We start from the raw sequence: 12744 nt of genomic DNA, 5'->3' as shown, positions 1-12744 counted from the left end.
TTATTAATCTAATATAACAACAACCCTTCAAAATCCTTTTTAGCAAGACATTACGCTAAAAACATCGTGTTCGGAAATCAAAACATCAAATAAATCACTCACCCGGGCGCCGTTTCGTGGAAAGGCAGAGAACATCGTGAAAGGGCTAACAAACCGCATTAGTGATTGATTGCGATAAGGAGGCGGACGTATTTTTCTCTCCGGGGCCGATATGTTTCAATCACACCGGCATCTGGCAAACAATGATTGGTAGAAAAAACCACTCTCGTCCACCGGTGGTCAATAATAGCTTCATTGGCCGCCATTCTTCGCTAATGCACTGCCGATGATGCACCTGTCGAAGCGGCCCTTTTATCGTTCGTCCATCTACTGGACAAACGATATATCTGGCGAAATCGAACTGCGACGTGGAGTTTTGAAATTGAAGGAACGAGAAAAATTGGAAAATGTGGAACTATGTGTTTTTATTGTGTATTTTTCTTATTTCTAGACTGTTCTTATTTGAATATCTATTGAGAGTAAGAACCAGGTTCATTTTTAACAACGATAAAAAGAATTTCAATGACATGTCTACTGAATAAAGAACTCGTCTAAGTGAATATGTCAGCAAAACGCGGTTTGAGCTCCGTGGGGTTTCGCGTGCTAATGACCGCCGCTGTGGAGGGCGTCACAAGCATCCGTTTCAATATTTACATTGCTATTTACATGCATAGAGGACCTGCTAAGCGCTAACAGGGATTTTTACCATACAAGTGTCTGGAAGAGCGTTTATCTTCTCGTGCAGGGGCGAACCTCGCCGTCCGCGTTGAAAGACTGAGGAAGGGTGAGAATCGAGCTCTCCTCCGTTTGTCTTCTTGCTGACGGTGATGTGCTGGTAAAGAGATTATACGAAGTGGGCATTGTGCGGCCCCCGTGGAGTCCCCTCGGAACCCCCTTTAGACCGGCCCCGGCGTCGGTGTTTGGCGTTTTGATTATCGTAAGTGGCATTGACGTGCCGTGTGTTTGCTTAATTACGATTTCAATCCCTCGTCGCGACGCGGTGTCTCTGCCCCGAACCGAGTTTGTGGTACTTAAGATAAACGATTTATCGATTGTATTTGTGATTGTGGATAAAAAGGGGTCGGAAGGGGTTTTAAGTTTTAAGCAATCGAAATGTTAAACGAAATTTTCGTTGAATGTATTATTAAGGTAAAACGCTTGAAAATGAAGTTGGGTGTGGTAAGAAATTGATCGTCAATAACTATAATCTAATGACACGCGTTTTGCAAGTGTTAGTTGCTAATGGGTACCTCGTCATCTGGGTGTAAACACGCCGTCGAGTCGTAGGCTCCAATCACCGTAATGGAGGAACGACAAATAAATAAAATTAACACCCCGATGCAAATGGACAATAGAGGAGTGTGTCCGAGTGTGATAAATTAAAAGGCAATTTCCATACGTGGAATCCCGTATCTGAGGATGCGACAGGGACGAAGAGGGGCAGTAGCAGTAAAGAAACCCCCCGCGGCGACGAACGGGTCATAATAAATATTAATAACGGAGGTGAGACCCGCGAGATATTCACCGCTTTTCTTTTATGGCCCGATCTCTCACCTGCCTCAATAAAACCATAAATATTTGCCTGTAATTAATGCATTTTGTGTCACAGAGATGTGTTTATAACGCCCTATTCCTCTCGTTTTATTACGTTACTCCTCTTTAATTCTTTTTCTTATGCTAGTTAGAAGCTAAATCTAACATTCCATCTTTTACAATTTCATTACCAATACTGACTTCTTATAAAAACTTCGTTATAAATTTATTATATTTATTCATAAAAACTTTTCAATCCTTCATTGGTTTCGCTTTTACTCGTTCTGTCATGGCACGTATCATAAATCCATAAAACCATAACGTTCGCTCCTAGGCTTACTTGGGATTTATCGACATCACATGCAAATCGGATTGTGGCGACCACGACGCCGCCGCGATTTATGAGCGAAAATATGCTACGAGATCGTATGAATTATGGCGCCACTTTCGCAAATGTTTCTATAAATCTACTATCGCGATATCGGTACACTACTGTGCATCGGTTTCAACGTCATTGAACAAGACAGAAACACTATCGGTACATCTCTTAACACGGCCCTCACCGCGTGTTCCGCTATTTCAGCTTGTTCATCGCTGATTGGGGCATGTTCCACTGGCCGAGAGTGTGAGATCAGATCTTTACCAACTAAATTTTTGACCTCGACGTTAGTTTGTTTTGTTTCTATTAGAAATTATGCGTCACGTATGTATTTCATTGTGTTGCTTTAGATGTATCGTTTTAAACATAGCAAATATTCTTCTGCTTGTAAATGTGAGACTCTATTCCCATTATTCAAACCTCTAACTAATTACCACAGAATTTCAGTGTTCAATCACTAAGTTCAATGAAAAAAAGTGTTGATTGAAGGCGGCACAAAGATTCTTCTTCAAGAATAATCGGTTCATCAATGTGAAAAACGTGGAATAGAATTCTGACTCTTATCGAATTTTGAGCAGTGACTTGAGTTCTCAAATATCTGCTCAAATAATATTCAACATGGAACTTTTTGAAGTCAATAGCAAATGATTCTCATTTTTTGGAACGAATAACTGTTTGGACATGATACGGAAACTAAGAACGCCTCAACCTGTAAAAGGACCAAAAAAACAAAAATTAACAAGAGGAAGATAAAATACATAGAAATAATACATTAAACACTTTTTCGGAGAGGTATTTGTCATCTTCTAAAAACGAGTCATGCGTGTCAGATCAAGTACCAAGAATGTCCGGATGTGATTGTTCCTTTATGCTCTACTAGTAATGTTAGGAGATGTAACATTCCATCTTCACGTATTTTTGGAGACGTGGCGTTCCTAGTTCATCAATGATTGCGATAACTACAATGCAATTCAAAGTGACGATTTGGTGCCTCTAATTACCACCTCAGAAACTGGTTCTATGGACTAGTGGTATATGGTCTAATATACTAGACGGTTGGGCATCCGCATCTACAAGAACAATGATGGCATACACATACAAAATTAACACTCCTTTGAAGCTGGCTTGCTTCTGGGCTTACTTCGTATCCGTCAATGTAAACAGTCTTTCTCACGACCCACTTGACATTTATAGCACAGAACCTATTATAAAGTTGCGTCCCTAACTACGTTGAGTCGGGATAATTTCTTCATCCACAGTGATTACCGTGGTTTTACATCGTTCAACGATTTATACCTATTTGATCTAAGTATCAACTTCAAGTAACCACCGAACTCTTCATGGTCCATTCCGCCAATACAGCTTTAGCATTTCGCAAAACTTTAGGAGATTAACAGCATTGATCTCTGCACACCAGTCAATTTTCTTGTAAAATGTACAGGGTGGGCAAATTTGGGTGTTATTATAGTCTTGGAAAAAGAGACCGGGACATGGCACCTACTTTTTTCGTATCTTTTATAGTTTCTGAGATAGCCTATAATAATCTTTGCTATATCTAATATTCGTGTATTAGTACTCCCAAGATTTGTCCTTCATAAATGTCAACTCACTTCCCATCACATCTTTAAGGCTATCTTTACTGCTATCATTACGATGCATAGGTTTTAATTTTATCCATAACCAGTCTATGATTGGTCAATTCTCACAAGCCATTTCCAACTCGTTGTTTTCCTTTTTGTTGTTGTTATATCAACTCGACCTTCACCATTTTACTATGGGAGTTGGAGTTGCAAGATCGATGTCTTAGGTTCAAGAGCTTATTTCAGACTTGATTTAAAAGACGATGTAATCCAGATTATTTCAATAGTACTGGATACAGTGTAGAGTATAGCAGTACTTTAAAGATTTTAATGAATTGTTCAGCATCCCCCATTAAATCCCTCAATTTCTAGTATTGATCTTGGCCTGATGATGTATTTTCATTTTGCATTTTAGCAGATATCAGTACATAAACGTGTAATATACAAGTATTAAGGGTGTTCTGGCAGCAGGCATTGACACATGATCGTAGCAAACGAAATATTCACCACAGGTTTATGGATTTATGTGACAAGGTAGTAAGGTGTCAGATTTTTAAAGCTCTTAACAATACTCCTCAGTGCACTGAGTTGTAGGACTTAAGCGAATTGCTTTAGACACAATCACGGTACACTATGAGATAAATGACAACCTCTACAATATGACACTTTTTATCGTCTCTATTATGCAATCCTATTTCTTTCGTTTACTTTAAAACCTCAGACAAAGTCACTCATTCAAATCAACACTGTGCTACAAGAGCTTATCAAAAATTATAGAAAATCAATGAAAATTATTGAGTGTTTAGAAGTAGTCTATGAACATTGACAAATTCCTCAATGGTAGAGAATATTGGAAGTTGTATAGAAAGTTAATTGCACATCTTTATCTACCCTCTATCTCTTTGGTCTAAACAGGTTGAACAATCTGAGACAAGAGCCCTCTAACTAGACTAATATCTGTTAATATATTACAAGCTTTGAAGATTTATAATTAAGTTGGTGATTCTCAACCGATTTTTATTGTAATAACTAACAATTGCACATTAACATACACATTAAATTTGTGGATTAGCAATTCATTCAATTAAATTTATGTATTACCGAACATGTTTTGACGCATACATTTTAGCGTTAACTGTATATTTCTTTTTTGTTTAATCCTTGTTGAGCTTAAATACATAATAAGCTATGAGTAAGTATACATGTATACTTTGATGACATACACGAAATGCAACATCATCGCTTACAAGACCGTAGAACACCATTTAGCTGCCTGAAAGCATACCATTACTAAACGAATTTCGGATTCCAATTTGTCGACGGACAATCCCGAAACCGTCAACAGCGTGACAGTCGCTCGTTTGCCCCGTCTCCGTACTTAATAAAACATGCATCGGGGAGCCACCGTCCGACCGCGGCCGTTTTTTTAGTAGCTCGCTAAATGATCAAGCAATCTGTACTCGGACCGGGACTAAGAATCCTGTCCATCAGTTCTGGACGTACAATGGCAGATTGACTTTAAACATATCTGATTCCCCTTTTCTTTTGCATCGTCCGAAGCCGCCCCGAGCCGCTCAGGTGCTCTTCTCCACGCTCGGTCCCAACTCAAAGTGCTGCTAAGATGCTATCGGCACGACGAGGAGCGCGTTAGGGACGTCACTAGTCCCTGTTAGTAGGCGTAGATACGCCATTGTCATGTAATTGTATTTTTTTTTGTTTGAGACCTGATTGTAGATAGTAAGGGCAGGATCAGGATATAAGATTGAATGTCAACTGTTGTCAAATTTAGAGAACACCTGGTTCGTTGAATCAGTATCTTTGTCGTGTATTGTACAAATTATGTAATATTGAGTGGGTAAATGAAGCTTAATAACAAAAAATAAATTATAGTTACTTGACATTTAATAGTGGAACACCCGCCGTTAAGCACGTGTTCTTTACATTTTTATGAATAGGAACCGTTCAGAGATTTTCTGCCAACACGATTAATTTTCGACCAGGAACTTTCGTACCAATGTATCAACAATGTATCCCGCATTAGTGACGTCACATTAAGCCCATTCGCATGCAAACGGCGTGGACCATCATCTGTTCCGAGTTTTTTTACCTTCCGGCTCGTTGATATAAGGTCTAAAATCGCATCGACGACCCCACGGTATCAATGTCTGCACGAATTAGTGGTAACTGGAAGACCTTATATGTTAACTATGGCCCCCAAAAAATTATTACGCTTTACTTCCGAATTCGCCCTGGATTAAGTCGATGCCCATCGGGGAATGAATACGTTCGCTCAGAGCCCCGAGGGCCATTGTAACCTGAATGGAAAGTGTTCGATGTTTGTTGGTCGGATTAATGTTGTCTATTGAGCGTGTTTTATTTCATTGTTGGTGTCTGTTGTCCGCCATTGTACGGTACGCAATGTGCGAGTGGGACCTATTGTGCCCTATTTATTTTAGTACGACCTTTTTTCTGAACTATAAGGGATTAACGCTTCTCATAATCCTCGTATTCTTATTATTGCATGCGTCCCATCTCATTTTCCTCGATATCTGACCCTTATTGAAATCATTTTATAATTACATTACGAGATTAATATAAAACTAGGATGTCTTGAAAAGAAATAAATTTCTCCAAAATCTCTCATCTCGATTTTCTTTCAGAAAATCGTGATTAAAATTCCTACAAATATCAAAAGACCTCTTATTGAAGCGGAGGCCGCTAACGTCACGGCATACAATAGAATCGCACAGTCACGACTATCTAATTAGAGATGTTACACGTCGGTCGTTTGGTTCTGTGTTTAAGTTTTGCGCCTGACGTTTCGGACGCCCGGACGATGAGAGTATATATAGACATCTATTCATTCCGGGACCGGAGTCGGCGTTTTTCACTTACAACAATGGGTGGAAGTGCCCCCGGCATTGTGTGCGGATTATTGCGAAAAATAACCTATTATACGGCGACCGGAGAAATCGATTTCCAGGTGCGAAAATAATTTATAGCTTTCTCGACTGCTGTTATACTGTTACTTTTAGAACCTCTCTCTGTATGCGCTACTGAACACCACCTAGTGTTTCAATCAAATTATAACTATTCATATCAATCCGTAAATCATTCAAACTATTTATTATATCTATCACTATCACAAGAATTAACACTTGACCTAGAAACTTTCGGGTTAAGCCTTGCGTCTTTTTAAAAAGTGTTTGGTTTTGCCCAACTCTATGGTGTGTCCTCTTTTGTGGCAATCCTCTGCGACTGCAGATTGTTGGATTCTATTCAGTCGCCAATCCTTATAATTTTCCTTGATGCGGTACTCGATGATTCATCCACTTTGGCTAACATAATATTTCTCGCAACTGAATAGCCGATAGACTCCTGCTTCTTTAATGGTTTTAGTTTATCTTGAAAGAGCTTTCTGTATGTTGCTGGTGATATCATTCTTCTTCAAGCATCTCGCAATTCGCTCCATCACACCTGAAATATAAGACAGGCAGATAAAACCGGCTGGTATAGTACCATCGTAGTCTTCTGCAGTACATCTTGTAGGAATCTTTCTTCTATATTTAAGTTCTCTTTGTCGCATATACTTTCTGCACGCTGGAATAAGGTTTGAATCACGGATTTCTTCTGTTCTGGATGGTGATGGGATAAAGTTTGCAGGTACCTGTTTGTATTTGATTCCATTTCCATGGTATATTTATGGAGTGTTTTGTTGCCAGATCACGTAAGTGTCATCCAAGTTGCTTCCGTTTCCACGGACTCTTCCTTAAGGCTTCCTTTTCAAACAGCTCCATATAAAAATTTGCTATCACAGGTCACAAAGGTGATCCCATGGCTGCCCCTTCGTATTGCTCATAAAATTCTCCCTTCCAATTAAAATATATCGATGGTAGGTACTCTACTAATCCTGAAACATACTCAGGACTAACTGGAATAGTGTTAAAAGGGTGACTAATGAAAAATTATTATGAATAATAGAAGCTGATGACTATGATGACATAGCTGGTGGAAACATATTAAGTGATTTTGAAGATATTGATTTGATGGCTGGAAACGAAGAAGGTCAATTCATGAAAGTGATTATGTTGTGTAAATTCTCGGAGTCACTCTTTTGTTGCTAGATCACGTAAGTGTCAACCTAGTTGATTCGGTTTCCACGGACTCTTCCTTAACGCTTCCTTTTCAAACAGCTCCACATAAAAATTGGCTATCACAGGTGACAGAGGTGGCTGCCCCTTCGTATTCAATTAAAATATATCGATGATAGGTACTCTACTAATCCTGAGACATACTCAGGACTAACTGGAATAGTGTTAAAAGGGTGACTAATGAAAAATTATTATGAATAATAGAAGCTGATGACTATGATGAAGATTTTGATGACATAGCTGGTGGAAACATATTAAGTGATTTTGAAGATATTGATTTGATGGCTGGAAACGAAGAAGGTCAATTCATGAAAGTGATTATATTGTGTAAATTCTCGGAGTCACTCTTTTGTTGCCAGATCACGTAAGTATCAACCTAGTTGATTCGGTTTCCACGGACTCTTCATTAACGCTTCCTTTTCAAACAGCTCCACATAAAAATTGACTATCACAGGTGCCAGAGGTGGGTGCCCCTTCGTATTCAATTAAAATATATCGATGATAGGTACTCTACTAATCCTGAAACATACTCAGGACTAACTGGAATAGTGTTAAAAGGGTGACTAATGAAAAATTATTATGAATAATAGAAGCTGATGACTATGATGAAGATTTTGATGACATAGCTGGTGGAAACATATTAAGTGATTTTGAAGATATTGATTTGATGGCTGGAAACGAAGAAGGTCAATTCATGAAAGTGATTATGTTGTGTAAATTCTCGGAGTCACTCTTTTGTTGCCAGATCACGTAAGTATCAACCTAGTTGATTCGGTTTCCACGGACTCTTCCTTAATGCTTCCTTTTCAAACAGCTTCACATAAAAATTGGCTATCACAGGTGACAGAGGTGGCTGCCCCTTCGTATTCAATTAAAATATATCGATGATAGGTACTCTACTAATCAGGATGAGTTTGTGGCGAAGACCAACCTCTGGTGAATAGAGATTCCACTTCGCAACTTACCAGGATATCTTGTAGATCTAACTTCACACACCTGATTGATTGAAAATATGTAAAATCTTTGACATATGATTCTTTTTACTACCTTATTTTTTGTGCTTTTTTTTATTTACATATGAAGTGAATGCGTATTAAGGTACTAAAGATTAAACCACTAGGTACTAGATGAATTAATTTTGTTTGAAGCGTTAAAAGCATTTAGCCGCATTTTAGTAGTTAGTCCGAAGGGGAAAAATCTCAAAGGGAGTAAAGTTAATTGGTATAGTGCAAAGGTGGCGGTTCGCCACTCATTAATTAACGAGGGAAGAAAAAGGAAAACAGCTTTATTTCTAATTTGCACCCGACATACCACGGGGCGAAAACCCTTTGTCGGACATAAGGAAGCAATTTGCTTTTAATTTTCTCGTTAGCGCCGTTTCAAGTGGGTGCGAATAAACCAATTGAAAACCTAGGAGGAGGCCACGTGGAAATTTTCAGGAAAACACCATTGGATTTCTCGCGCAAACGGCGGCGGTCGCGTTAATGTAAAGGAAAGTGCCAAAGAAAACTCGTATTTTTATGCTATTCGAAAATTTTGCTTTGGCAATTAAAATATTCAAAGTAAATAGTAATTGAATTCCAAACCAGAGAGTTTATTGAAATTTTTTTAATTAATACATCAAGACTGTCTATTTAAAATCTACTCAGTTAAATTTAGTTTAATAAAATAATTTAATTTTAAATAATTTGTAAAAATTAAAAATAATCCTATTTTACTTGTATTCTGTGTATTGTATCCAAACAAGAATACGCTTTAACAATTGCATAAAGATACAATGCGCACAACAAACCGAGAACTATTGCATTTTTCGGCAGCTTTGTGCCCCTTTCATAATTTCCATGGTCCCCGGTAAATAATCGGCAATATTTGCACAATATCGGTACAACAGGATGTTGGGTCCATTGCGCTTTTTCTAGGGGATTCAAGGGTCCGACTGGTATAATATAGGAAGTATTATGTCACAAACGTGTGTGAAAAATGATTTCGGACCTATAGAAATACAAATTATTAATAGCTACGCGCCTGTGAAAGCTACTGAGGCCGAAGCACTTAAGCTTTCGGCAAGCTTTGTTGTCCGAAGCTAAATTGATATTATACTCCACGCTTGAGAGGAGCCGCATTGATTTACTCAATTCATAAAAAAGGTTTAGGATAGAAATATGGTTGTGTCGATATTGAGAACTCGAATGATGACGTAAGTGGTTTTTATTTTTCTATTCTTTGATAGTTTACAATATCTCATTGAATAGAACAATTCTTTTCTTTTTATAGTTTTTTTTCTGAGAAGGTAAGTCGAAGGACGAAACATGTTGCCAAAACATTTTCCGGTTTTATTTTTCAACAATTGTTTCTTGGAAAGGTCTGGCACCAAGCCACCGTTCGAAGCTAATAAAACCCATTGTGCACTGCGACATATTTAACTGTGAAAGTTTCAATTTGCTCTATCCCGTACAAAACGGGTCATAACATTTTTCGGACCATAAAACGGTTCAAAGTATTTCAGGTTATTTTTCTTAAGACACCGTGTCATAAACTGTCGGCATCATAAAAAGAAAAGGTCGTTTAGTACCTCTTTCACCTGGACTTTCCTGAATTGTGCTACCATTTGTACATTTTTATTAGGGGTACTTTATGATCTTTTACAACAATTTTTACCTTTAAATTCAGAAAAAAAATGCGAACAACACAAACAGTTAGTTAACAATTTTATTGAACCCTCATTTTCTAAACTTTCTTAACACGCTTTTCAAAATCATCCTTTAAAATTTTTTTTGATGATTGAGTTTGGAAAGAGAATGGCCGCGTTGATTAGCGCGGACTAACTTTTGTCTGTTACAAAATAACACAGGCACGGAGAATCCTATCTGGAGGCAATATCGGGACGAGTATTGTAAAAATACAAATGTCATGGTGTTAATTGAAAATATAATATGCGGCAATTAGTGAGGATGATGATATCGGGTCGAAATGGTCCGTAGACAATGGTGGCCCCATGCGGCGGCTGGAATTGCTACCGTGTGCACCGCGCCGCCACCAGAGGATCCCGTTGAGCTCCAACACGTGCAAAAGAACAGTGATGAAGCAATATCTTATGTTTCTTCTTATTCTTTTACAATTGTATTCTTCATTTTTTCTTTTATCATTATCTTAAATCACCATTTGAATATAACATCTATAAAGGTGTTATGTATTTGTTGTATATATATTTCTTTAATTAAAATTAATTGACATCAGTTAAATTTTAAGAGTTGTTACGTATTAAGCAACCTCATTTATGATCAAAATATGTCAATATTTGTACGTATAATGTACGTTATTACTAAAAAACAACAAAAAATGAGTTTCTTGTTGAGGAACCTAGAAGATCAGTAATTGCATAGCAATTTTCAGTTTAGTATAGTGTTAGAGGGGTGACTAATGAAAAATTATGGAGAATAATAGAAACTGATGACTATGATGAAGATTTTGATGACATAGCTAGTGGGAACATATTAAGTGATTTTGAACATATTGATTTGATGGCTGGAAACGAAGAAGTTCAGATCTACTTCACTCTATTGTTCATCACTATGTTCCCTCTATTGATAGTATATAACACATCCAAACGATTCTTAATTTCTTTAAGTGGTGGGGATAGTAAGGTCATGAAAAAACGAGTGTGGAAGCAGCAATGCCATTTCACACCAATGTACGCCCTCCAAGATTTGTCGGAATTTGTAAATATTAGCTGCATTAATTTTTCTTATAGTAATATATTGCTTTTTCTTAATTTCAGATACCTCCAGCAGAGTGAATATTTGGGCCAAATGGTCATTAGACTGTAAATAAGAGTGTCTTTCAAAAAATTTCATCAATAAAAGCTTGGGTTAGAAAACAAGCACCTAACCGATTTGAGATACTATCGTAATCGTAAACGACCATAATTCGCATTGTGTAAACACCAATCACTCTCCACTCGGTTGATGTAACCCCCCGCTGAAACTGGTTGTATGCAGTGTGTGAAAATAAAATTAAATCACCAACCCCCTCCGCTGCTAACACAAACAATCGTCGGTTTGGACTCAAGTGTGTGTGAAATGTTATCTATCACGGGGATCTATTGATTCACGGCCGATTTGCCTCGGCCGTACCCCCGCACAAAAGCACCACATACCCCTCTCTGTAAACCAAATATCCAGTATTAAGGCCAGATGTGCTGCGCTACTCTACAAACACTCATTGTACATTCTGACAATGAAAGTTAAATGCCTGATCCGCCGATTAGGTTACGATTGTGCCATGCTTTTCGATAAGAAATAAGATACTAATCTACATTTTTGGCCAAACAAATCCCACCTTGTACGACGGTTTGGTGCCTGTTCAAGTTCGATTTGTTCTACACCTAATCCAAAAACTGATACGATCTCTACGCCTATTTTTGGTAACTACGGTGTTTTGGAGTCAAAAGAAATTGACAATTGCCCAAAGCGTAACTTATTAGTTATTCTCGTTTTGGAAAGAAAATGGTTAAAAGCACGCTGTGATGTATTGATAAGGAATTAACTGTAACTGACCCGAGTTCTTTTATACAAAAAAGAACAGAGGCAGAGGTTTAACAAGATAATTTCCGTAAACATAGACGCATTTGACTTCACCACTGTTTTCATTTTGCTACGCCTCAAAGTATTTTAAGAATACCGAAATAGAAAATCGAAACGCTTAAATTATTGCAAACAATGTAATTTTCACGGTGGAGGATTGTCAGTTTGAAACCTATGATGTTGGTTTTTTTTTAAATGGAGTATTAAATTTTCGTTAAATTTTTTTTGCGGCAACCCCTCTTATTTCGGCCTAATATGATTAATACAATGTGAATGTGAATTGATTAAGCGACGCACGGTCTGCTCTCTAGACGATCTCGAGTGGGGAGCAGCCACATACGCACGCACACCCTTCGAAATTAACAGCTAACATATGACCGGAGCTCTGGGGTGCATTTATATTCAAATGCTCCAGGAGTAGCCCCGGGTGACGAGAATTTGAAGTGCGTTACAAAATTTATTAAACGTCGCTTTTCACT

General features: G+C 38.0%; 1 long non-coding RNA gene across 1 annotated transcript in view; it reads left to right on the top strand.

Moving 5' to 3' along the window:
* Positions 1-12318, top strand: part of LOC139430017 (uncharacterized) — a 52890-nt gene extending 40572 nt beyond the window's left edge. Inside the window, exon 2 of the long non-coding RNA XR_011640584.1 lies at positions 11461-12318. This is a non-coding gene — a long non-coding RNA (uncharacterized lncRNA). The remainder of the gene's footprint in view (positions 1-11460) is intronic.
* The last annotated feature ends 426 nt before the right edge of the window (positions 12319-12744 follow it).

Source organism: Onthophagus taurus, chromosome 6 (assembly GCF_036711975.1).
Source record: "Onthophagus taurus isolate NC chromosome 6, IU_Otau_3.0, whole genome shotgun sequence".
In the NCBI taxonomy this organism is placed as follows: domain Eukaryota; kingdom Metazoa; phylum Arthropoda; class Insecta; order Coleoptera; family Scarabaeidae; genus Onthophagus; species Onthophagus taurus.
The sequence above is the reverse complement of the archived record's forward strand: the minus strand, read 5'-3'. Positions and strand labels throughout refer to the sequence as shown.